At 43.0% G+C, this 26,915-nt stretch overlaps 1 protein-coding gene and 1 long non-coding RNA gene across 2 annotated transcripts in view; both read right to left on the bottom strand.

Annotated features, from left to right (window-relative positions):
• The window catches only part of ERC2 (ELKS/RAB6-interacting/CAST family member 2), a 946,536-nt gene that overhangs the window by 70,343 nt on the left and 849,278 nt on the right, over positions 1–26,915 (bottom strand). The window lies entirely within an intron of this gene.
• LOC119877321 lies at positions 12,387–17,142 on the bottom strand. Its single transcript, XR_005374879.1, has 3 exons — positions 17,019–17,142; positions 15,371–15,464; positions 12,387–14,303 (listed from the first exon to the last, which is right to left on the bottom strand). It is a non-coding gene; the product is annotated as an uncharacterized LOC119877321 (long non-coding RNA).

Below are 26,915 nucleotides of genomic sequence, written 5' to 3'. Positions count from 1 at the left end.
TTAATTCTAAATTCCACCCACCTCCCTAGGAAAAAAAGGAAAAAAAAAAAAAAGCCAAGCTGAGTCAAAGAAAATTTATGCCAGTTGAAAGGAGAAGGCCAGCCCCAAATAATTCTACTAATAAAAGGGCAGTGAGAGACAGGGTAAAAATAATAAGGTTATATCCTCATAAAGTTCCTTTATTTGTGATTCCCAAGGCACTTGAGGAACACTAGCTCATCAGGGCAGGGTCCCAAATGTAGCATCTGCTCCCAATGGTTGCCTCTATCGCTCCAGGGGTTCCATAAACACGGGATTGTAGCACTTGAGAGCCTTCGAGGTGGGTTGGTGGGAAGTGCAGACCAGAAGAATTTTATAGCAGGAGAAAGAGGTGCCAAAAACCCTAAAGACTTCCCCACAGTCACCTGATGAATCGGGCTGAACCCCAAACAGAGCCCAGGCACGCACTGCTCTCCAGGCATTGGAGACGAACCCACTGGGTGGTGGCCACAGGCCATTAAAAGATGCTTTGTAATAAAAAGACCATGTCCTGGAGTGCTTCATGGGGCCTCCATAGTCCTGCAAAAGAGGAAGAATACCCCTCCCAAGCCATGGGGAAAAGGAAACAGAAGAGATTGGACAGGACATCAAGCATGAGTTAGGATCAACATTCAGAGCAGAGCTGTCCTAAGGCAAGCGCTTACTCAGGCCCTACTATGTGTGAGGCACTGGAGATGGGGAAACAAAGGAGACATGCCCCCTCCCCTGGAGTTCACCATTAGCCAGTGGGAGCTTGGGTGGGTAAGCAGCAGACTGAACAAGGAAGGCTGTGGTGAGTGCCATGGCAGGCATAAAGGGGGTCTGCCCACCTAGGGCCATCCTCATCTGAGCTGTACCTGCCATCTGATCCCTGCAGTGGTGCACCAACTGGTTTCCTGCAGCTATTCTTGCACCACACCACAGGCAGAGGGTAAAAACAATGCAGTCACTCTCCTGTATCAAAGCCCTCCGTGGTTGCCCAGCACATGCACCCAAACTCCACAGAGTCTAGCCTCTGCCTCTCTCCCAGATCTCTTCTCCTGCCATTTCCTTCCTATGTCATTATTCCCAGGACCCCACCCTGAGGCCTTGATACATGCCTCTCTCTGCTCCAGAAAAGCTCGTGCCTCAGCTCTTCCCACAGTCAGCATCCTCTCCTGCATTCAGGGGTCTGTTCACCTGTCCCCTCCTCAGAAAGGTCTTCACCCAGCTTCTATAAAGAAGCCTGCACAAGTAACTCCCCATCATGTGACCCTGTTTTATTTCCTTCAAAGTAATTGTCTCTTTCTGAAATAAGACTTAAGCTCTTTACGTATTCGTTCACTTAACATATCGCCAATTTTCCTGTATTAGTTAGCTATGTAACAAACCACCCCTAAACTCAGTGGCTTAAAATAGTAACCATTTATTACTGCTCATGAGTCTACAGGTCAACTGGATGATTCATCTGGTCCTGGCTAGGCTCACCCATGTGTCTACAGGAGTTTATTAGATGGCTCTGCTGGTCTTAGCTGGGCTGTCTCACATGTTTGGGGGTTGGCTGGCTATGACCTAGTATAGGATGGTCTTGGCTGGGACAACTATACTCTACTGTACATGGCCTCTTATGTACCAGCAGGCTAGCATAAGCTTGTTTTCATGTGGCTAGGCAGAGTTCCGGGGAAAGAGGGGGAAGGAAGGAATTCACCAGGCCTCTCAAGGCTTAGGCTCAGAACTGGCATGTAGTCATTTCCACCACACTTTGATGGCTAAAGAAAGTCTCAAGATTAATCCAGATTCAAGAAAAAGTGAAACAGAATTCCACTTCTTTATGGGAGAAGCTGTAAAACCACACTGCAGAGGATATAGATATATGGATCCTGAAGAACTGGGCACATTCTGGCAATCTATCACATTCTCTTTCTACAATGGAAGTTCCACAAGAGGAAGGACCTCAATGAGCACTTGCCAAGCACCATACACAGATTTAACCATCCTCTTACAGAGTGTACATAGTTCACAATCTGTGTTTGGTATACTCGTTGATTTTTTTTAAAAAAGTGGCACAAACGCCTTTATAACATTGAATTCTGGAACAAGGCTGTATCCCAGCCCAGACGAGTTACAACAGGCATCTGCTGTATGGAGTTGTTCTACACTGGGAGACGTATCTGCCCCATGGGATACCAAAATCCACGTAATAACAGGTCATGTTATAATGAGGTTTCACTGCACATGCTTGCTCTCCATTTAGACAGCAGGCCCTGCCAGGTCTTCCTCCAGCTGCTGGCTTCAGACCTCTCTTTCCAGAAGGATAAGAACTACCTGTCAAAATGCAAAGCTCTAACAATGAAATATACAGCGCATGCTGTGGGAAAGCCCTTGCTTTACTTCCACAGGCTGCAGCTGGTGTGCACGGCTGAAATGATTCATTCCTCCTTCCAGCAAAACAAGTCCGTTTACAGGGTCTCCTAAACAGAACACATCCTCAACCTTTCACATGCTCTACATTCAGCTCATGATTTAACCTTTTTTTTCGTTGAAGAGCGGCAAACTCGGCTCTGGAACAGGAGGCTCCTTCCTGCATTGCTCTCTGCTCCAAGGCAATATACTGTTACATTTCTAGGAAATCAGAATGTCTTTTAAACCCTGCTTCAAGTATCTGCACATTCCATGCTAAGCTGCAATGCTTAATTTAATATCTCCACAGCAATGGTCAGGGTTTCAAACAATAGAGCCCACAGCCTCAGGGACATAGGAAGAAAACGCAAAAGGTTATATAATAATTTGTAGATGATTTTACATTTGAGACGAGGCAAAAAAGACCCAAAAGCAAGAAAGGTTTTTGCCACAATTGCCAAGAGTGAATGTAAATGCCACTTGATAGCAACATCAAGGGCATCTTTTATTCTTGGGGAAGCTTGAATCCTAGAGGGTTCCATTTGGGGAAGAGGCAGTGCTACTAGAAGTAAAGGAATATGGCTATCACTGGGCTCAGAGAACCCAAGGGCAAGAAACCAATTTCAGTCACAAAAAAGAGCAATAGCTTTTCAATGTTGGGTAAATATGGAAGAAAAGACAGAGGATGGAAACCAAAAGTGGCTAAATTCATTTCCTTTGGAAATCACTGCCTGGATCAGGAGTCCTCAGATTGTTACCTACTCCCATGAGAGCCTTGAAGTCATTTCTCCAAATCAAAGGTGCTAATTGCTTTCATAAGGGTGCTGGCTAGAGCAGAACCCCAGAGCTTGGTGAATATGATTTTCTCATTTCTCTGGCCCTGAGCAATGCTTCAGTTTTAGAAGGTAGGCCTCTTGATTCACTATATATAATTCTGATCCCTGAGATGCTTGTCTGCCTCAAACCTGCCCAGGACATTATTGTTCCTTTGGTTCATTAAATATGGATTGAATACCTCTAATATGTGCCATGTACTATTCTAGGCAGAGTGAACACAACAGCCTATATGCTTGCCTGTTTGGGGCTTTACAAATAAAATCTATAGTGAAATACAACAGTATGTTTGATGATGAACCAGGGAAGGGTTGGACTTCATTTTTAAATTGGGTGGTCAGATGAGGCTTCAATAAGTAGGTAACATCTGAATAAGAACTTGAATGAGGTGGTGAGTGAGCCATGTGGTTATCTAGGTAGAATAAGCAGTGCAAAGGCCTAGTGGCAATAGGTGCCTAGCCTACTTGGGAAGTCTCTATGAAGTCAGTGGTGGAGGGGAGTGATAGGGGTGGGAAAGGGACACATTGTATAGGGACCTTGTGTGACACCAGTTTAAGGAAGTGTTCCAACTAGGAGGCAGATCTGGGTGATTCCTATCAGCCCTCAAAGGAGCCAACTTCAGGATGAGCAGTGTAGAGGGGAAACAAAGGTACTATCATTCTCTCTCCTTTCAAACACTTGAGCCACAGTTCTCCCACTGTCCTTTCCTTTAAAAAGAAAGCTAAGTGTGGGAAAGGAAATGGCACCTGTAAAAATAGACATGCAGAAATATCATTCAGTCCTGCCATGGGGCAAAAAGGTAAGATGTTTAGGGTCATTCATCAGGGTGAGTTTATAGACTGTGTAACTTCTAGAAGACAGTGATTACACAGAAGGCTGATTAATCCAGGAGTGTTACCCAGAGGTGGGGACTTTAGATGTGTAAGCACAAATTCTGCATGACAGGAAAGGTTGTCAAGGTTGGACAAAGGGCATTCAGTGCTTGTGTCCAGCACTGTTTTCAGGTGAAAGTCAAGGTTAACAGTAGACACAAAAGGGTTCCTGGCATCCTCACTTCATGGATTCTGTGGGAGGCAACTAGGCTACATTATGAACCCCCAATGCATCCTACATGTTCTCCATCATATCCCATCAGAGTTTCCTATGAGCTCTAGTTCATAGAAACTCTCCCTGCTAGAATGTAAGCTCTGTGAGGGCAGGAAGTGGGGCTTTCTCCCTCTGCACAGAGCTCTGGATCTAGTAGGCACCCAATAGGTACTCCCAGAGGAATGGATGGATAGGTATGCTGATCAATTACTCTTCTCAGAGAGGCCAGTTCTTCTGGACACTAACCTGCTCCCCTCCCCAACCAGCGGCCAGGCTCCATGAAATAGTCAACTACAACTTACAAATCCTGTTCTTACAGACCTGGGTAGTTACACCCAAAAGACAGCTATCAATCTTTTGAGGTGGAATCTTTTTTTTTTTTTTAAAGAAAGGGTGGGAGGGGCAGAGGCAGAGGGAGAGAGAGAATCCCTAGCAGGCTCCATGCCCAGCATGTAGCCCAAGGTGGGGATTGATCTCACAACCCTGAGATCATGACCTGAGCAGAAATCAAGAGTCAGATACTTAACTGACTGAGCTACCCAGGTGCCTCAGAGATAGAATCTCTAAAAAAAAAAAATTATCGATCTACTTCAAAAACTAAATTTTGCCGAGTTGATTGATTCCCATTTCAGGTAAGTTTTTTTTTTTTAATTTTTATTTATTTATGATAGTCACACAGAGAAAGAGAGAGAGGCAGAGACACAGGCAGAGGGAGAAGCAGGCTCCGTGCACTGGGAGCCCGACGTGGGATTTGATCCCAGGTCTCCAGGATCGTGCCCTGAGCCAAAGGCAGGCGCTAAACCGCTGCGCCACCCAGGGATCCCATCAGGTAAGTTTTTAAGGAAGCCCAAACTACTGACTGCCTTGTCCTACATCAGTCTTCACAATTCTACCTGTTGGTCCTTCTGCAAGGCTCCACGCTGAGCCTTTCTTTGCCTGAAAAGTGAATGTGGAGCCTCACTTTGAGAGCGTTTGTTAGAAAAGACAGGATGACTACAGGTAGCCTGAGTTCAAATTTTGACTTTATCACAAACCCACTAAGGGCCTTGGGAGAATATTTAGCATCCCTGGGCCTCAGTTTCCCCACACTTAATTGGCTCAGTGCACTGCATGGTGGTCAAGAGTAGAGGGCTTTGGAGGCAAAGCCCTGAGTTTGAATTCTGTCTTGACACTTGCCAGCCAAATGGCCTTTCACAGGTTATGTAATCTTTATAGGCTTCAGTTTAATCATCTGGCAAGTGGGACTAGGAAAGGTTTATTAGCAAAAATATCAATCAACACTGAACATAGTGAGTACTAACTAGTTACCGTACTAGTATCATTATGGCCTTACCCTCATAGTCGTTATTATGCTACGTAGAGCAGTACATAATGGTATAGCTATTCCTGTGGCTAAGCCAGAGGGAGAAGACTGGAGCCCTTTAGTCAGGGTTACCCAGCCTTTACAGTCAAAGCAAAATGTTACATTTTTACCCGCCAAAAGCTGGACTTTAGCCTCTTTACGTTAATGAATATGAATCTAGAGAAATCACATGTGCATCTGTTAACACTGGCTAGTTTCTAATTCATTCATTCATTCATGGAAGAAGGCACTGGGCAATATCAGCTTCCCTAATAGTTTACTGAGCTCAGTTCCAAATCAGCAACTCTGTGCAGTGCTATGCTGGCATCAGACAACATGGGCTGGAGGAAATTGGGAGCCATGGGAAATCCTGGCTCTTCTGAGTATCCAAGGGCTTACTGAGCTGCTTCTCCCACTGTGGCCCTCCAAGGGCAGCAGAGGAGCAAGTGGGAGTCATTGCCAGCAAGTCCAACCATATGCCCATTCTCTAGCAACCCATCCCAATACTGGCACAAGGGTCAGGAGTCCAACCTCTCAAGGCCTTCTGGGTTAGAATCTTGACTCCTTCACATATTAGTTATGCAACTTTGAGTAAGTCACTCAACCTCCCCCAGCCTTAGTTTTCTTATGTGGAAAAGTATAATAAGCACTGTGTCAACCTCAGAGTGACTAAGGATTATAGAAGAAAATGCAGGTAAGGTGTCTCTTTAATGGTGCCTGGCACAGAGAAAGCACTCAGAGGACAGTCATTCTTCCCACCAGTCATGGGAACCTCAGAGATCCCAGTAGCATACTACATAAGAGGTCAAGCCCTGGAACCAGATGACTGGGGCTTTGAAGTCTAGGCCTACCACCTGGGACAAGATACGTGACATCTCACAGACTCAGCTTCTCCATCTGCGAAGTGGAATCAATAGCAGCATCCACCTCCTAGAGCTTTGCTAAGGACTCAGTGAGTTAATAGGCAGGAGGACCTCAGAGCCATGCCTGCTTTATATCAATGCTCACCAAAGACGGTTGCGATTACTACTAGCCATTCATGCCAGGTGTTCTGGGCTTGGTTCCTGGCTCTACCCTGACCTCAGCCTCTGCCTTGCCTTGCATTGTTGAGACTCAAAGGAGAGGCAATTCTCATTTAGCTGAGGTTTTAAAACTACACCTTTCTTACCTTCCCACTCCATGGAATTTGAAGACCCTGAGGCACTGGGTGGGCTTGGTTTGCAGAGGCCAGAGACTCTCCCCTTTCACTTCCATGTGTCACTTTCATGGGCTATTTATGACCTTGCTCTTTACAGCTGTGTATCCTGCTCTGGTGAGTAGAACCAGCCATGGCCCCCATCTCTCTTCTAAAGCTGCCTTTTTCAGGAGACCCGCAGTCTCCTGCGGTCTCCTGAGGTGGGGTGGAGATCAAAGGACATATGAGGGAAAGATGATGTAAGACAGACTGACAATTCCTCACAGCCCTAGGAAGACTGACAGGAGGAACACCACCAGCACATTGGAGTCACCTAGGTAGCACTTGTGCATTCCCACCCCAAGTGGTTGGTGTCCAAACCAATGGCTTGTCTCAAGCTGAGCAGAGGCCCTGATTTTATCGCTGAGTCAGTGGACAACGAGAACCAGACTTGCTTGCAAAATGCCCAGGAGTTACAAATCCAAATACGGTCTTGTCTTTGCTGTTCCAGGAGCCTGATGTAAGCCAGTCCATTTGGTGGGGAGGGGCTCAGGCAGAAACTGGGGTCTTTCATGCTGGCTGCTGCTTCTGCTGGGGTCCCTGAGATTCAATTATTTGAGTTTCCCCCATACTGTAAAGTTTAAGTGCTGCCATCTATTCAGTTTAAGTTTTCTAGCCTGTTCAGAGATAAAGAGCACCCAGTATGGTCTGTTTGTGCTGTCACCTGGGCAGCACTTAGCAGGATGAGGTAACAGCTTTAGGACTCAATTTCTAAAAAGAGGCTTCCCTGGGTCTCCTGTTTCTCCTGTGTTAAGGCTCAGGGTATTTGCACAAGAAACTGTCCTTGGGCATTAAGTGGCTCCTTAAAAGGCTAGGTTTACCATCACTGAACTGGGGCTCCATTTGGCCAAATGCTCTTCCACCAAGCACCTCGACATTTGTGACCTCAGGGGCTGCTAGCCCTGTAATAATGCAACCAAGGGCCCCGTTATTAAATTTTGAAGAAAAATTTCCAGCATAGCCTTCTTCCTCCTATAAACTGTTAGAGTTCTAGACTTTAAAAATGAGATCTTTGTTATAGGGTATTGCTCAAAGATAATAAGTGATTTTTCCACTTGAATTCCCTTGTTGAGAGAGCTCATTGGGGACTTCACCCTGGAAGATAATAAAACCCAAACCATATCAGTATATTTAACTATTATTCCCAGTCAATCTGGGCCAAGGGTAGGGCTACTGAGGGGCCTCTGTGGGTTTGAGGTTTTTTTGACCCCAGTCTTTCCTTTGTGGCCATGTGAACCACCTTCTTGATTATTAAGAACACAGAATGACCTAGAAAAATCTGCAGGTTTCATGGAAATGAAAGATCCACAAACAAACACAGCTGGTTTCAGCTTTGATGCTGATAAACAAAGCAAGGCAGAGCAGAACCGCAGAACGAAAATCAAAAAACCAGACTGAAAACAAGAAAAGAAAATCCTTCTTCTCAGCCTGTAGACGTGGGAGGGAGGCTCGAGGAAGCTTTGCAAAGGGCAGTGTTTGAGAGCAGGGCTTCCCAGAGGGGAGTCTGGGAGCCCCCGGCTGTGCCCTGGTTCACACAGAGGCGCTGGCAGCAGGCCTAAAGTCCAGGGCACTGGTGCACCCAAGATGACCCTGGACCAGAGAAGGAAGAGGGATTACAGGGGTAGGGGAAGAACCAAGACAAAACCAAGAGGGGGGTTGATACGTCCCACAAGACAGCAGATTGAGTGGATGGGACCCTATTCTAAAACAGGAGCATAACATGTTTATACAGGGGGGAAAAGCAGATGCCCAGAAGCTCTCCTCAGATGTAAGAGGATGACACTGTCATTTAAATGCCCCCAAGAAGCTCTGGAAAACCATATGTGGAGTGGCTCTTGGACTGTAGGTCCTTCCCTGCATTTTCAATATTAATTCCAAACCCTCATAGGCCAGAATGAAGGTGGATTCTAGCCATGATGTTTAGAGGAATGCTATTCATAGATCCCATGGTACTCTGGGAAAAGATTTATAATTAAAGTGTAGCTTTATGTTACTGCATTTGACCATCACCGCCAAAAAATACAACTATTATGGAAAGCATCTTACCAGATTTCCCATTTCTGTGTTCACAAACAGAAAGAGTTGGTGACTGAGTTGGTGACCTATTTAGCTGTTATTAATTTTTTAAAAAGTGCATTTAAAACAAATATTGGTTCTAACTGATCTCAAAAAAGATTGTATACTTTTAACCAAAGTCGAAAATTATATTTAAAACACGTATATATCCACCATCTAGTGGAATAAATAAATCTTAACATTTTGCCATATTCCTTTCAAATCTTTTTTCCTTTGCTTTAAGCCTCCTTCCATGATTTCCCACCCCTCCCTTCCCTAATTCGAAGTAAACACTGAAGATGGAGAGTCTTATTCCCATGCATGTTTGTTAAATACTGTTGCATGCTACATATTTCCTTAATAAATATAGAATAAATCTGCAAGTTTAAAATTTTTAAATGTTATCATACCACATTTATCACTATTAAACATGCTTCTTTCTGTCAGCATTATGTTTTTGCAACTTATCCACGTTAATGTAATTGGTTCAAAGCATTTTAATGCTGTGAGGTATGCTATTGAATTATATACTAGAATTCTATTGATGAGTATTTGGATTGTCTCTCACTTTTTGCCATTACAAAGCTTCAATGATGCTAATTACACATGTCCTTTTGTGTGTAGATTCAAGCAGTTCCCAAGGGTGTGTGTGTGTGTATATATATATATATATACACACACACACACACATATATACATATATCTAGATGTCAAATTACTATGTCATAGTGAATGTCTGACTTAAACTTGACTAGATATTGCTGAGTTGCACTCCAGAGTGGTTGTAAAATCCACACTAGCAGTCAGGGCAATGTCCTTACCATGTGGTGTAGTGTATTATTTACCTTGTCTGCTGAGCTGGTGGTACTACTATTCAGTGATTTCTATTGCCAGGCATTAGGCTAAGCTATTCACACATAGTATTCCATTAATTACCCCCATGTAATCCTAGCAATGACCTTATAAAACAGGTTTTATCAATCCCATTTCGCAGACAGGAATCAGAGGCCCGGAGAAGGAAACCACTTCGGGTCAACCTGACAGCAAATGGTGAGTTGGTAATAACAACCAGCTGTGTCTGGCTCCAGAGTTCTTAAAAATATTATTGCCTTCAAAACTGCAAAAACATCCTTTTTCATTGAGCAGACACATGATTTGAAGCCACAGAGACAATAACGTTACCCAAGCGCTAAAAAATTGGTACATATCCCTAGACTGAACTCAGAGCTCCTGACTCCTTACTCCCCAACCTGAGGCTGGCACAAAGGTCAAGGTTGTTTCCTTGACCGTTTTCTCCGAGGAATCAGCAGAAGGTTCCAAGCTGGGTGGCATCAAGGGCAGATATCCTTGCTTCCGGGCCCAGCTATAATGGTGTTCACAGACCCTAGCCCCTCCCTCCAGGAATGGTCCTGCAGGCAGGGCCTCCTCACCATCAATCAGAGTGCTGTGGAGTGCATCAGTCATGCAAGCCATTTGGAGCATTTTTCCAAGAGAGGGAACAACCTCATAAAGCCTCAGCAATTGAATCAGAACAAATGGATCCTAAAGATGGCTTTCAACTCAGGCCCCAGTAAGCCGACAGAATGTTAAAAAGACACATGAACCTCAGAAGTGAAAGCAGAGAGCACGAGGGAAATCCCCTCGGCCTGATGAATCAATTCCAGAAAAACCCTTTCACCTGGTCCCCATCCATCAGCACCAGAGTCAGGAGATGGGAAATGGTGGCTCTCACTCTTAGCACCTCTGTGCTACAGTTATCCATACTCTGAGTGTGGTCAAAGCAAACCAACTCTGGCACGGAGACCAAGAAACCCTGACTTGGGAAGAGTATTCAGCAAAAAAGTGGGATTCTCCCCTCCTACAGGAGATCCAAGGATGCTGACCTCCTGATCAGATTCCTATGAGGCAGGTGCTATTCTCTGATGCTTTGGTTTTAGTTCACAGAAAGGCACTGTTGGATCATGAGGGTCCCTTAGGTAGTTTCAAGTTCACCCTGGCTGTAGGAGTACTGCCCACTGGCCACTACAGGCCTTCCAGAATGTTGTAGGAACACCATGGTGGACAGGCTGACTGAACTCAGTGCTTGTACCAGAAGCATGGCTTGGAGTTATTGCAGAGGACTTTTTGGGGATAACCGGATCTCAATACAAGAGGAAGGGAAGGGCAAAAGTTAAGCACAGACTTTGGGATAAGTTGGACCTGAGTTTGAATTCACCTATTAATTGTGTGACTTGTGCAAGCAACTTAACCTGAGACTCAGTTTCCTCAGCTTTAGAGAGGGAGGTAATATCACCAACCTCAGTAAACTACTAGAATGATTTTTTTAAAAATGTGTTAGTGTACATAGCACAGTGCCTGGCACATAGTTAAGCCTTCCACTTGCAATTATGGTGTTTCTGTTTTACAAATTAGGAAAAAAAGCACTCTTTTTCAAGACAATTGACTGCCGTCTGATAAAAATACTTATGCAAATCTATAATGACTATGTGGTAAACAGTGCCTCCACAGCACCATAAGCATTGGCATTGCAAATGGCAAGTGCTCAATAAACGTAACTAATACTTTATCAGTAAGAGTAAAAATACCATCATCCAAGAACTCCATGAAGAGTCTTTCCCCATGGCACTGAAGCAGGTTATAAATGAGTTCCCAGGACCCCAGGAAGTGTGCAGAGCTCATGGGTGGAGGATCTGGGAGGGAGGTAGTGTGTGGAGGGCAGTGGAAGGTTGTCAGGCAACAGTCCCAGCAGGAGACGAGCAAGCAGAGGATTCAGAATGCTCAGGTCAAGCCCAAGAAGCAAGCCTCATCAGTCAGGGGCAAGTTGAAGGTCTGACAGCCAGAAGGTCATCCAGAGCACACATTACCTCCCAGAACTGCACTGGGAACATATGGGGGCAATGATACACGTGTGAGAAAACACCCGTGAACTGCATAGGACACTGGAGGAGTTACACCCCCTCTCACTCACCCATCGCCACTCTGTGAAACCCCCTGTTCTCCCAACAGTGTTGGGAGGTCTTACATTTTCAGAGCACCTTGAAAAACATCACTTTATTGGTTTATTCATTTGTTTACTAACAATTTAAGACCATGATTTTATTTTTTGTTTTTGTTTTTTAAAACCATGGTTTTTTTTTGTTTTTTTTTAAAGACAACAATTTCACTCAATACAAACAGGCAATTCTTAGGACACTTTTGTCCTAAGAACAAATGGAAATAAGCTAAATCTAAGATGGAAAATTGTAAAATGAGGCAGTTTTCCTCTTATCAGACGGCGGGGGGTGGGGGGAATTGAGACTGATAGTATCCAAAGCTGGTAAGATTATGGGGCAATGGATGCTTTCCCATCCTACTAGTGTGAATATAAGGTCCTTTTGAACATTGTGGAGGTCAATTTGGAAGTCTTTATTAAAATTTAAAGAAAGTATACCCTGTGACTCAGAAGTCACACTTCTAGGAGTTGATTCTACAGAAATAAAACACCAGAACATACAGCAATATATACAATATGCTTGCTTCAGCCTTTTTGGTGTAGCAAAACACCAACCCCAAATGAAAAACAACCAGAAACAACCTATTGCCCATCATAAGGTTTTAACTGAATAACTACAGTTTCTCTATGGCGTGAACAATATGGCACATTCAACACAGAAAGTAGATTTATTTATACTGACATGAAAGGATGCACTTGATATGGTACCAAGTAAATTGCAGGTTGCAGGCCACAGTTCTGTGAAATTTACATATACATGCATGTATACATGTAAATAGGGATATGTGTGAGAAACTCAGGAAAAAAATGTGGGAAAGACATACACCAAACTGTCAACAGTGGTAGCACCTGGGGGTGTGATGAAATTGCCAAAAGTTGGTGGGTGCAGAACACTGACTTCCTACTTTGTATGGATGATTTTCACTTGCACATAATCAAGAAATACTAACCAGATTTTTGTTTTCATTTTTGTTTTTTATTTCTTCTCTTACTTAGGTTTGCATTTTATCATGTATGACCTCACAGTTCCACCTTTGTGGGACCCAGCACTGTGAGTGGATGGGGAAGTCTCTGGTGCAGAAAGTCTAGTAGAGAGTTCTCAGACATTAGGGATGGGATGGCACCCCAAAGCTGATTCAAATTAATCAAAGTCAAGTTTGTATGCTTTGTTTTCCAGGTGTAGACATTGAGACCCAGGGCGCAGGCAGGACCTGGAAGATGTGACTCAGGCAGGCCAGGAGCTATTTCCAAAGAGAATGAGCACTCAAAACACAAGTATGTGTGTGGTTCTGTTTGAAAAAGCCACTGACCAAGGCCCAAAGCAAACATCCACAACAGTAAACAAACAAGTCTTGAATGGGTCCTTGGAGTCTCTCCAGCCAGGTTCACTGCCCACTGTTGACTTCCTTCTCTTTGCCAGACCCTGGTCTGCACCTTGTCTTCATTTTCCTCATTCACACCACACCCTGTGAGGCAGGTCTGATTTATCCCATTTTACCAATGAGGAAACTAAGGCTCAGAAAAGAAAACTCAGTTGCATAAGGTCACACAGCACACGATTTGCCGAGGCCTACTTTAAATCTAATCATGTCTGTCTAATACTCTGATATGTAGCTTCTAAAGAAAAAAAAACGACTGTCCTGTCTTAAAGACCTTTTCTTAAGAAACATTTGTGGAAAGAGCAGTGCCCCCAAAGATGCCAGCCAAAAGCAAGATTTGTGATGGACATCTTTCCAGTCATGGGGATTGTATGCCAAAGGAAGGCTGGTGAGGCTTCTTTGGGCTGTTCCAATATGTGGGCAGGGCAGGAAGTTGGGATTCTAAGTGATCTAGTGAAATGAGAAGGACAGCCAGGCCAGATGCAGCCTTCCTGGAGCTTATGGGTAGTTTACTGGTGAAGCCTGCTCACACAGAGGCTGCCTGCCGCCTGAGGAAAGAGAACAAAAGCCACTCTTGCTGACTCAGTAGCTCAGGCCACTGTGGGCATGTCCCCAAGCCCAGGCACAGGCTCTACTCATTCCATTTTTCTCATCTGTTGAAAAGTACATGATCAGTAAGCTTTTGTTTTGAAAATAAACACCCTCTTGGATTCCACACTCTCTAGGCCAATCCCTTCAGCCTTTTATTGATGATTCCATCTCTCCCATCTGCCCTCTCCTTCTGAAGAGATATTTTTCTTTTATTCTTTTGGGATTTGGCTGACAATTGATTTCTCCATGCTGGTGGAGTCATGGGGAAAGGTAGAGAAAGATCTTATTTGTGTGTAGTGGTGGGGGGAGGGCAGAAAGAGCGGGTGAGAAGGAGGCTCTGCTTCTTTATTTAGAACCCATTTTCATCTCTTTGCCTCCACCTCAGCTTCTTGTCTGTAATGACAAAGTATATATATTTTTTTAACAGCAAGAATGAAAAATGACTAATCACCTTGGATCAGATTACTGAAGAGATAGGAACTAATTTTCTATAAGCCAAACCAATAGATGTAGACATGGAGGTAGTTAAATCTGAGTAATTCTGGAAAGCCTCCACCCAGCTTCGCTGAAAGTATTTCCTTTTGCCTGCCTACCAGGGTGGCTGACATTCTATTATTAGAGAGTCATTCCTGGGGCTGATATTGTGCTTGTTAAAATGCACATCAGAATAATAGTCCCTCGTATTTGCATAGGATGATGGGGTGTTTGGAGATCTTTTATATCTTTATCCACCAACCCAGTCAAATAAACCTTACAAGCCCCTACTGTATGCTGGGTGCTTAGATAGCATGCTGGTGTTGCAATGGCGGGCAAGAATGACCTGACATCCTGTGCTATAGGAGGGCACGATAATAGGTTAACCAACTAGACCTGGGACTACACTCCATGTCCTTGACTGCTGATCCTGTGTTCCTTCCACTTGACTACCTGTCACATTAATGCAGTGGTGGGATGAGACATTACACCTTTGCAATCTGCCTCACCTTGGTAAAAATCAGTCCATTGTTTCATTTTTATGTAATAATCATCTGCAAGCAGGTCTGGGTATGGGCAGATGGAAAAGGAAGGCCCCATGGGCAGAGGGAAAGGGAAGGTGAGGGCCACCTGTGGGATTCCAGGTTACTTACGGTACACAGAAGATCCTAGGGACAGAAACCAGGGTGCGAATAGTAGGGAAAGATCCAGAAACACACACCTCCCCACCTCCACAGGGCTCTTTGGAAAGTTAATCATCACTGGTTGACTTTCTATTTCAGACAGTAGTTCTTTTTAAACTCTCTCCCAGATCTCCATGCCTGCAAACATCTCTCACTCTCTTCAGAGACCTTATCTTCTTTTAAGAAAAAGTCAAGGTCATTCATCATAAGTCTCACAGGTTATACTTTTTTTCCTCTAGCCCCCTGAGTGCTCCCTGGGGATGTGGCAGGTGGTTTTATGGGCCAATGAACTCTTGCTCCTACCTCTTCCATTTCCTGTAGGACCAAATATCTGAATCCTCCTACATTTGTATCTTCATACTCAGCTTCCTCTGGCTCCCTCCTCTTGGTCTCCCACCTAAAAAAAAAAAAGTCTTTCCATTGTATAACTTCCTCTTTCTTCAATTTCTATGTTACCCACCTCCTCATCTCCTAGATACTCCTTTACTTTTCTTCTTTTACCATTCCAGTGATTTTGTGTCCAATGCGAACACTGAACTTATGGTGCCACCTTCTTTTTCTCCTGCATTGTCTTCCCTGAGTTCCACTCACGTATTCAAATTACCACAGAAAGAGAAGCTGGCTGGCAAAGAGATGACTGAGAAATGTTCTAGGAGACTGAACAATAACTCTAAAACATCCAATATCACAGAAGCCAAGGAATGAACAAATTTTAGGAAGGAGATGGATACCAACAGGATCAAATGACTCAGTAACATTTCTTGGCTTTTTCTAAAACAAATCCAGGTCTGGAAACAGATTTGCATGAATGAGTTAGGCTTTTGTGGTTTGCTGTCTATAGTAGACTTCTATTAAGGACCTCCCGGTGACTGGAAGTGCCTCAGTAGAAGGTGGGGGACTGTGGACCAAGTAGTACTAGATAAATCTACCTTTTCGCAGGTTCTTTGATTATGTGATACCTTCTCTCAGACTTTTTCAGGGGACTTCTAACGTCTAGTTATCATCACCACCACTGTCATCATCACCACCACCACCACCACCATCACCACCATTATCAACATCCTTACCACAATCACTACGACTACCATCATCTTTATTACTATTCTCCCCACCACTATTAGCATCATCATTATCAAATGATGAATGGTCCCCTATGATGTACCAAATTTTGTGCTGAGGACTTCACATATATTCTCTCATTTAATGATCATACCAACTCTGAAAAATCAGTTATTATCTCAGTTTTATAGAGGAGAAATCCAAAGCTCAGAGAGGTTCAGTAACACATCCGTGATTACACAGTTAATATGTCCGAGGAGGAGAATTTAAATGCTAATCTGCCTGATTCATGCCAGGTTGCCTCTCTTAAAATGTGAAAGAAGACAAACCTGGCAGTGACATATTCAATAAGCTAATGCAGAAGAGAGAGTTCTTTTAAAAAATAAGCAAGAAACTTTGCCATAAGTTGCAAACATATTGATTCCAGGAAAGTTAACATTCTCAGGCCCTGGTCATATTAAGACAAGTCTGTCTTTCAACACACATTTTCCAGCCTTGTTAAGTTGAGATGACTCTACATTTGTTCATAGATTTTGGCATCTTCTGCAAAAAATGTTGAAATTCTAATGCAATGATCAGAAGATAAAAGCTCTCTCTTTTCTTATTTGCTTAGAAGGACCCAGCAGTTTAAAATGTTTTCTCTACTAATATACACAAGAGAGTTTATTAATCCAAAATCAAGATATCTGTTTAAATGTAGAGCAAAGGATTGAGGTCAAAAAGACATAGATACAACTTGCTTATCTTTAACAGGATACACTGAAACTAAATAGTGGTTTAATAGCATCTTTCCAACATTTTGTCTTCTAATGGGCCTTGCAGGATTATTTTACATTGCAATTTTTCCTGTCCAATACCAAAGTTCTTCAAAGACTCTACTCCCATCCCTTACCCTTTTGGGAGATGGCAAGAGAAGGAGGGGGGAGGTGAAAAAGCCTTCTTGCAAATCCTTTTCCAAAAATCTTTGGCTGAACAAAGACTTTCCCATTTAAGAGCAGGTGACAGTAAGATCTCTCCCATAGGCAGCACATTAAGACTCTCTGCAGAAGTAAACAAATCCGTTATGATGAAAGCCGGACATTCCTCAGGACCAGGATCTAATGAAAATGTCAGTGTTTTATGCAGTTTAAAAACTGACAATTCAACAGTTTTACAGGAGCTATTTAATGTTTATCATCACTTACAAGAGCTCAAATGCAGACAAGAAGAAGGGCAACAGAGGAAACCAAGTAACTCCTTGCTTAGAAGCTGCTATGTTACCCCTAACCCATGAGGGTTTTACAGTTTGTCGAGTACCAGAACCCTCAGGCACCAGGGCACAGGTCTTGGCAAAGGCAAGCTGGAAATCCATATTCCAAGATATAATCATCATAGTGACCATGCTCTGCACTTTCATTTACATCCTTCCCTATTAAACACCCAGCCACTGGGGAGTCAGGATACTAGAGAAAGCTGTTAAACCAACACAAGGCAATGCATTAAGTGTCTCTGAACGTTTGCATATTTCTGCTTTAGATACTATCCAAACTACTAAGAGAAGAGAAATAGAATATGTAACTTCAAATCCGGTAGAGAGGAAATTAAAAAAGAAATAAGAAAGCATAGTTAATGTAAAAGGAGCAGTAAAGGAAAGAAGAAGAAGAAGAAGAAGAAGAAGAAGAAGAAGAAGAAGAAGAAGAAGAAGAAGAAGACCTATGATAACAGAACATACAAAATAAGAAGACAAAGCTAAGTCAGATAGATTAGTCACAATAAATATAAATAGCTTAAATTCACCCACCAATGGCAGAGACCCTAGATTAAAAAAAAATCGAGCTTTATGTTGCTTATTAAGTGGACCAGTGACACACAAAGGCTAAGAAAGAAAAAGCATACACTCACACAAATTAACCAAAAAGATGTTGTAATAGCAATATTATCAGACAGAATAAAATTTATAGGGAAGAGCATTAATAGTGATAAAGGGGGATATTAATGATAATAAGAACAACCCATCAGGAAGTTGTAACAGTAGAAAAAATTTAATATGGTTAAGATCATAGCCTAGCACTAAATAAAACAAAAGCTGATAGAATTACTAACACAAATTACCAAACCCATAACCATCATGAGTATCTGAATGTTTATCGCTCAGAAACTGAACAGTTAAACAGCTAAAACATTGATAGAGGCACACAAGATTTCAGTTACATAATTTAAAAGCTTGATCTAAGAAACATACAAAGAATATGAACTCAAAGAGAAAATATAGGGACGCCTGGGTGGCTCAGTGGTTGAGCATCTGCCTTTGGCTCAGGTCATGATCCCAGGGTCCTGGGATCGAGTCTCACATTGAGGTCCCCACAGAAAGCCTGTTTCTCTCCCTGCCTGTGTCTCTGCCTCGCTCTGTGTGCCTCTCATGAATTAATAAATAAAATGTTTAAAAAAAGAGAAAATATACATTCTCTTCAAGTACACATGGAATGTTTACACGAAATTGAGCATGTGCTTGGCCATTAAAAAGTCTCAACAAATCCCAAGAAGTGATACCACATGCTTGGCATCTGAACTTCTCTGTTGAAAGAATGTTGTAATTTTAGAACCTTATGCATCAAAGCTATTTCACCCAATTCTTTGCCTAGAAAAATTTTCTCATTTTCCAAGGCTTTTCTTGCTGTCACCTCCTCAGTGAAGCCTTCTCTGATTACCTTAGTGCCTTCCATTCCCTGTCACTCTATTGTATCACTCTACTGTATTTTCTTCAAGAAATTAACTGGTCTTTGAAATAACTGTATTTGTTTGTTTACTGGTTTGTCTCTCCCCACCCCACCCTTCCAACTAAAATGCAATGCATTTGTAATCGCTTGCTTCTGAAATAGAGCCTGGTACATAGTAGGCACTCAATAAACAAGGCTGGGGTCAGTGTGGGTTGGCAGCCTGCAGTACTCATAGTCTCTCATAGAGTACAGATCTCTCCCCTAAAACAGATCACATTACATTAGAATTATTTGTATGACTGTCTCAGTAAGAGATAGTGAGTTTGTCATCATATCTGTGTACATAATAGATGCTAAATAAATGGTTGTTGAATAAACTATGACTTCCCTTGTGTGCCAGAAGTCTGAAAGCTCGAGGAGCCAACTGGCCTGTTTAAAGCCACATGTGGTTAATGAAAGTGCCTGATTCTCAACTGTGAGCATCACTCTGATCCCCTCCAAGTGACCTCTGTATCACACCCTATCATGTGTAGAGGTTACAAATGAGGACAGAGGAGACAACTTGGAAATACCTTTTTTCAATAAACTTGGTGTTTCTGGTACTATTATGCAGATACTAGCTTTTGCCAATTCTACTACAATTGGCTCAAATCGTTTCTTATAATAACTGCACATCTCTACTAGGACTGCGTTTTCCAATTTAGCAAGGGATAGAGTTTAAAACAATAGCTTGTTGACTCAAGATCAGCAGTGTGGCTATATTATCAGCCCAGGGGTTAAAGAAGAAGGTAATACTGTGTCACCTCAGACAAGTCATTCAGTGGATCAAAGCCTCAGTTTCCATATCTATGAAATGGTCATAACATCAGTACTTAAATCATAGGTTGCTAGGAAGACTAAATTAATGTAACAGAGCACTGAATATATAGTATGTGTCCCGGTGTGCTTAATAAATGTTGCTAAGATTTCAGAACCTTGCACAGTCATCTTGATTACTTTGCATTACTTTGCAAGTCACCTTGATTACTTTGCATTACTTTGTGGTTTGAGAGTTTTGCTCAGAAACTGTTTTTTGATAATCTGCCTTCCAGATCTCTTCCAGAGATGTAACACTGTTATAGCATGGGTCTAAAGGTTCTTTTGAATCTGATTAAATCCATTCCTTATTGTGAGAGCTGAGCGAGAAAAAATTCTGGCCAGTGCCACATGTATTGGTTGAATGGCCTTTTTACTGAAGATTTCAGGAAGATGAGGCTGCTAGAAGGGCAGCCAAGGTGACAGCATTGATTAACAAAGGGGCATATTGTCTGGCACATTCTTCTCTGACCTAACTCTCCTCCTGCCTCAGAAGGAACTATTCTAGAATGGAAAATTTCCACCATGAACATCTGCTTGCCAGATCTGCTCCAACACTGTAGCCACTAGTAAAAGCCATCAGACATTAAAGATTTTCTCTTGGACTGGGAGCTACTTGAACAATGGCATAACCAAACTTCAAATTTGTCATGGAAGACAGGAGCAGCATAATTTAGACGATCACTCCTTTAAAGATAAAAAAAATATTACATAGCCCTCCATTTGAATAATTTTATTTCTCTTATTTTTTGATTCAGAAAAACACTTGGTGACAAAAAGCTACTAGGAATTCAGTAAATCTGTAAGTGAATTATTTTAGAAGTCACAATAGTATCTATACATATGTCAGAAATTGTCACTTGGTTGTTTATGAGGTATTCTATTCTGGTCCAGGGTTGATTATGGGTGTGTGCTGGGAGGAGAGGTGGAAGGATGAGGCCTCCCAAGGGGCTGTAGTCCACAGGTAGACAGACTGTAGTTTACTGACGTAAAATGTAGAATTAGTTCCCTTTAAACCAGGGTTTTAAACATCAGTACTATTGATATTTGGGGCTGGAAAATTCTTTGTTGTCAAGGCTGTTCTATGTATTGTGGGATGCTTAGCATGGTCCCTGGCCCCTACCCACTAGATACCAATAGCACCCTTCTCACACACAACCTGAATTGGGATAACCACAAATGTCTCTGCATATTGCTGAATGTCTGCAGAGGGGCAGAAGTGCCTCTGACTGGAAACCACTGTTTTCAACTTTCCCCACATTCTAGCTCTCTCTAACAAGAGTTGCTTGTTGAGGCAAGCTCTGCTGTAGAGGAAGAAGACTGAATACAGGGTAAGCAATTTTTGTTGCAATACTCACTCTTAATAGGTATGAAATTTAGTTAGGCTGATGATAATGATGACTTTATCTAATTATTTATTTTGTACCTCAGAGTCAATCTTGCAAGTAGAGTCTTGGATAAAAAGAGCCCTAGAATGGTAGAAAACTGGACTTCTCCTGTGTGACCTTTGGCAAATCACATCCTTCTCTGGGCCCCAGTCTCTCCATAAGCCTAAAACCTCATATGGAGCACTGAGGTAGAGAGCCATGGCTAGGATGGAAAATGGAAGGAGACTCTACTACCCATTACTCGATACGAATGCAATAATGGACTTAGAGTTGACATTAAAGCAGCTAAGACCTGAATCACCATTGCAGAAAATACTGCCAGTGAGACAAATCATAAACTTGCCAGGTTTCCTAGAATATAGAGATGTAACCTAGGAGGGACAAGATGAGGTACATGGGCATAAGATAGAGAAGAACTGGAGGCTAGCAGATGCTATAGAAGAAAAGGCTAAAACTATGAAAAGAAGCAATAAATTTATGCAGATGTAGAAGGCTAAAAGGGCTCAGTAAACACCAGTAATATATACAGGAAGTAAATACTAGATATAGGTTAGCAAAATTATTGGCTTGTCTACATAAAGAAAAAACAATCCACAAGCATCTAGTAAGAAAATAACAGGTTGCCTTTAAGAAACACACATCAGGCCTGCCTCTGGAACTGCTAGACATAGAGGGACCTCCCACGCTTATACATAAGACAAGGCAAGCATTTGCGTCTACCATCTTCCCTACCCAAGTCCCGATTTTTGTTGATAAATTTGGGATTTCAAACTAAAACATTTTTGTTTTTGGCGTTATATCCCTTTTCTTTTAAGAGCCACTTTGAACACGTGTGCTCTGGCTTTGAATTCATGTTTATGACAGTGGTTTGTGATGCTCAAGACTAATTCAGGAAGGGGATAGAGGCTTCCGAGGGTGCTGATGAGAGCAGAACACCTGTGAAGAGAGCAGGTGGGCTGTGAATGGTCATGCATGCTGTGGGCTCTCTGAAGCTGTCCGGGTGGACCTTGCCCCAGGCCTCCATCCCCACCCCCAGCCCAGAGCCAATGAGTCAGAATCCCTGAGGTGGGGCCTGGCTGAGTGCCCACTTCATTCTTATGAGCAGCTCAGGTTGGGTAGTAATCCGCTGATATTGACCTGACAGGTCCTGCCACATGACTTCTGAACAGGAGGGTATCATTCATGCTGCTGCTGACCACAACAAGCCTACCACAGGCCCTCATGTCCTAATAAGGTTTGCACGCTGCGCTGACAGGAACCAGGGAGGTAATGTGAAGGGGGGATGTGAGCCTGATGTAAGCAAGGCATCAGTGACCATGAACTAGAGAGGGCAGGCTGGGATGGGGGGCATTGCTACAGCAATCTGTGGGAACATGGTCCAGGGTAGCCGAATCACCTGATTTTCCCCCAAATCCAGAAGCGGGAGTCTATGTGATATTTGCAGGTTTTGGAGGAACCTTGTGTGGGCCAGCCCAATTGCCACCTGGGCAGAATTGACTTTTAGGCTCTGTTTGGGACTCCAGCCTCAAATATTTCAGGTCTGCAGAAGTAGTTCCTTTGTTTTAATCAAAGAAAACCTCAGTCTCTTCAGAAACAGGCAAGGCCTTTTTTTAGCAAGTAAAAATTTAGATTCTCCAAATAACTGTCTTCATTAATTTGCTAATTTTTTAAAAAGCCACTCAGACCACCCTGAAGTTTAACTGATGTCATTTCATGCTCCCAGGCTTTGTCCAGACAACCAGTAAGCTTCCTTAGGCACTCTAAAAGTCAGAGCTCATGCCACAAGTTCCCTCCAATGGGAGAGTCCTGCCTCTATGAAGAGAAGCAGACACACTCAGAGCCTGGGACACTGCACTGTCACTCCCAAATGACAGGAGAGGGATGAACAGATACAAAATTCAGGAAGACAAGAACACCAAAGGATTCAGAAGGCAAAGTTAGCTTGTACTTCCTCTGTAATAACCAGTACTGCCTGTGAACTTTCCCTGCTGGGCATTGTGTTCCGGCTGCACAGTTAAACAGTAAGACCTCAATAACTGCTTTTGGCTGGGTGAACAAATAGATGAATGAATCAGATGTCACTTTTATTTCATATTCCACAAACCAAGCTTCGGTGCTGCAAGGGCATTTGGATTTGCAGACTCTCTCCTCTCATTGTCAACTATTTCTAAGAGCCAGATCTGTGCAAAGTCAGCATGCCCGGTACACATGCGTGCACACGTGCACAAACACACATACACATACACATCCCCCAACAAAACAGACAGAGAACCTTCCCTCAAACTGTGTTCTGGCTAGGACAAATGAGACATGTGTTGTGATGACTCCAGGTCAAGAGGGCAGTGGGTGAAGACAGTTCCTCATTTCTCAGAGCTGGTGGCCACACCTATGAAGATCCTCTGAAGATGATTAAAATGTCTCCCTAAAAGCCACGTAAGAATCTTCCAGGGTATGATAAATGTCCCTTATAGACAGCTTTGCTCTCAAGGAGGAGACCAACAGGGCTGCCCTGAGAAGGAGGGGGTCTCAGAGAGCCACTGGAAGATTTGGAGGGCAGGTGCTGGTGTCACACTTAGGCACAGTGGTTTGAGTATTGTCAGCGCACACTTGGAAATCTGTCTGTCCTCCTTTCAGGAGGAAGAGCTCCTCCCCTGGGACTCACTTTGTAGCTGGTCTTCGGGGGTTTTCACTAAGGTAGTTGCTCAGATTCTCGCTATGGCACAGAATTCTCTTTCTATGGGTAGAGTCCCAGCTCGCATGGGAGATGGTGCCAACTCCCCAGGGACACATTTCCCTTACCCTCCATGCCACCAACCTAGGCATCTACCCAAATAAACACCTGGTCATCCTTTGGTTCTCAGCTTCAGACTTGTGTCTAAGAGAAGGCCTCCCTGCCAACCCAAGAGGGAATCTGCTTCCCTGTTCTCTGCTCATCTAGCTCTCTTATCCTTCAGAGTGCCTTTCAAAGTGTGAGAATGTACCTTTATTTGACTAGTTATTTGCTGAAGTCCCCTGGCCTCCAGACTGTGAGCTCCTGGAGGGCAGGGGCCGCCTGTGTCTGTTCACACGTGCATTCCCAGCCACCTGTGGCAGCCTAGTTTTGCCTTCCAATAGGAAGGGCTTATGTGGTGGGGAGACGTTGTTTCGTTCCCTGTGAGAACTCCATAAGCCAGGTGAGGCTGTAAGGCTGCCAGGAGTCCTTCCCACCTCCCACTCTCTGTAATGACTACTTCAAATCCACCTTTCCCTCCTCTGTTGAGGAGCTCACATGAGAGGCTTTGTAAAAAGCAAATAATGCACCAAACCAGAGATGCTACCCTTATACTATAGTCTGTTACCGCAAAAGAATTTTGGATAGTCAAAACAAAATCAAGACAAAAAGTGAGACCAGAAGATCATAGCTGTAGCTCTTCATTCTAAGAGTCCCAAGTCTTTAAGAACCCCTTTGCCTCAAATTCAAATAAGTTTTTTAAACAAATGATATTTAAAATATGTATTTCCCCTTTCTTATTATAAAGAGAATCCTGAGAGCATGATTTTTCATAGTTAATAAAAATCAAAACAGCTGCTTTGTTCCCAAATCACATGGTACATTGACTACCCCCAAAGATCAAAATTGGCATTTGCAGATCACCTTTTACAAAGACAAAACCTAATGAACAGGGTCATGTCTTTCTTAAAACTAAATGAAGCCAGCAAGAATCATGCATGGGCTCCGTGACTGTTCTGGTGCCACACAGATGATTTCACATTCAGCACCTCATACCTCTAGCCATGTTTCTTCAGTTCTCAGTGGTTGGCTGTGCCCGCTGGGCCAACTCTTAGAGAGGGAAATCAATACAAATACATAACATTAGGACCAAAGTAAACTATATTTAATGTTTCCTTAACGATTCAGCAACTCCTTTCAGACTTGGCTATGCTACAAGATAAGGCTGGTTATATTATCACATGAATACATTATCACATCAATACATACCAATATCCATATATTAATGTTATCAGCCAAGAGGGATATTGGGGTTTAGATATATTGTATCATATGAAAAAAATACTTCAGTGACCAAGCCTATTACTGAGCCTCTGCAATATTCTCTCTTTCTTCCCCTTCCTCTACATTCCTGCTGACATCACACTCAGCAGATGTGTCTGAGGATTAGAAAGAAGGCCCACGTGGTGCTGCAGAGCACCAGCGGAGAGAGGGAATGGCACCAGATGAGGCTGGGCAGGTAGGCAAGGGATGGTGCATGCCAGGCCTTGCAGGCCTTAGCCAAGCATTTATATTTATTACAAGCACAAAGGGAACTGCCTAGGGGCACTTAGGAAGTAAGTGTATGATGTAATTTACATTTTATAAAGATCATTCTGCTGAGTTGTCTGATGAATTTATGCCTTGTGCCCAAAATGGATCACGAGCTCCTGGCTGACAGGGCTATCAGTGTATTAATGACCTCACCTCACGTACTTACAGAAGTTTTAAACCAATAGTGCATAAACTTTTGTGTGCAGCAGAATCACCAGGAAGCTCATTCAAACCCAGCCTGCTGGACCCCACCTGCAGAGTTTCTGCTGCAGTGGGTCTGGGAATCTGCATTTCCAACAAGTTCCCAGAAGATAGATGGTGGAAAGCAGGTTGTTGGTCTCGGCAGGGCACTTAGTGAGCCAGTGCTTAAATCTGTTTGCTGAATAAATCAGTCAATGAAGGGCCATGAAAATATGATAGAATAGAAACAATTAGTGGTTTGAATCTGACCTAAAATGGCAACCATTTATTCTAATTTGTCTTTTTCTGATCTTAAATTATTCCCCTTCACCATGTTATGCAATAATAACCAGAGAACTAAGCCCTGCATGCAGAAATATTCTAAAAGGACATAAATCACATAATTGTGATTAGGCAAGATGAGACACTTCAGAGACCACATCACCAAGTTTAATTACAAATCAAATGTCATTTAAAAAACATTTTTTTTACAAAAGTATGTGATTTATTTGTGTAGGCAGTAATTATCTGCCTCAATCCAGAAAGGATATGAGGTGGCGAGACATCCGTTGGTACTATTCCAAAACTGGAAATTAAACTGAACTCCTTGGAATTCAGGCATAAAGCTCACCATGGCCCATCCCCATCTGATTCAAAGCACGTAACACTGGTGAACACACCTGCTATAAGGAGAGGTTGTTCAAACTCTCTTTCTTGAAGGAAACCCAAAAGATCCTAATTGAGGTGCTTATTATGCCAAACTAGAAATGAAACTTAAGAATAAAAACTAAATAGACCCTCAGAACCAACAGAGAGAGAATATGCTTTAGAGCTAGGGGAGTTGTCACAGACCACTATGCAAGAAGCACCCTGGGGCTCTGAGGGTTTATGTCTCCCTGCCACCTGGGGCCATGGTTTCCACATGCAAATATCCATTCACCCAGAAATTATCGTGGCCTAGCCAACAACAGGCTGTCCAAACTTAGGGAGTTTAGGGGTTTAGTAGGAAGCTCTTTTGTCCGAGGCCTACAAGGTTAGAGGTTCATGTTCTGCTTAGGGAGAAAGCTGGTTAGACATACCCTAGGGCTGTGTAAGGCTATACTTAAACACTGAGGGATGCTCTCAATGCCAGCTCATTCCTTTGGCAGTTATTCCAGATCTCATGGTCTAAGAGGATGGGGAGGGGGCAGTGGTGGGAGGTGGGATTCAAAACATCAAAAGCCAGAGAATCAAAACAAGCAAGGCTGTTGAAAATCACAGACCTTGAAAAGCAAATAATAAATATAATAGTCATGAAATAGGAACCAGTGAATGAACCGTACTCTCTGTCCACATAGCAAGACACAAAAAAACATGAGGCCAGCATG

The sequence above is a fragment of the Canis lupus genome, chromosome 20 (genome assembly GCF_011100685.1).
Source record: "Canis lupus familiaris isolate Mischka breed German Shepherd chromosome 20, alternate assembly UU_Cfam_GSD_1.0, whole genome shotgun sequence".
NCBI classification, from domain to species: domain Eukaryota; kingdom Metazoa; phylum Chordata; class Mammalia; order Carnivora; family Canidae; genus Canis; species Canis lupus.
The sequence above is the reverse complement of the archived record's forward strand: the minus strand, read 5'-3'. Positions and strand labels throughout refer to the sequence as shown.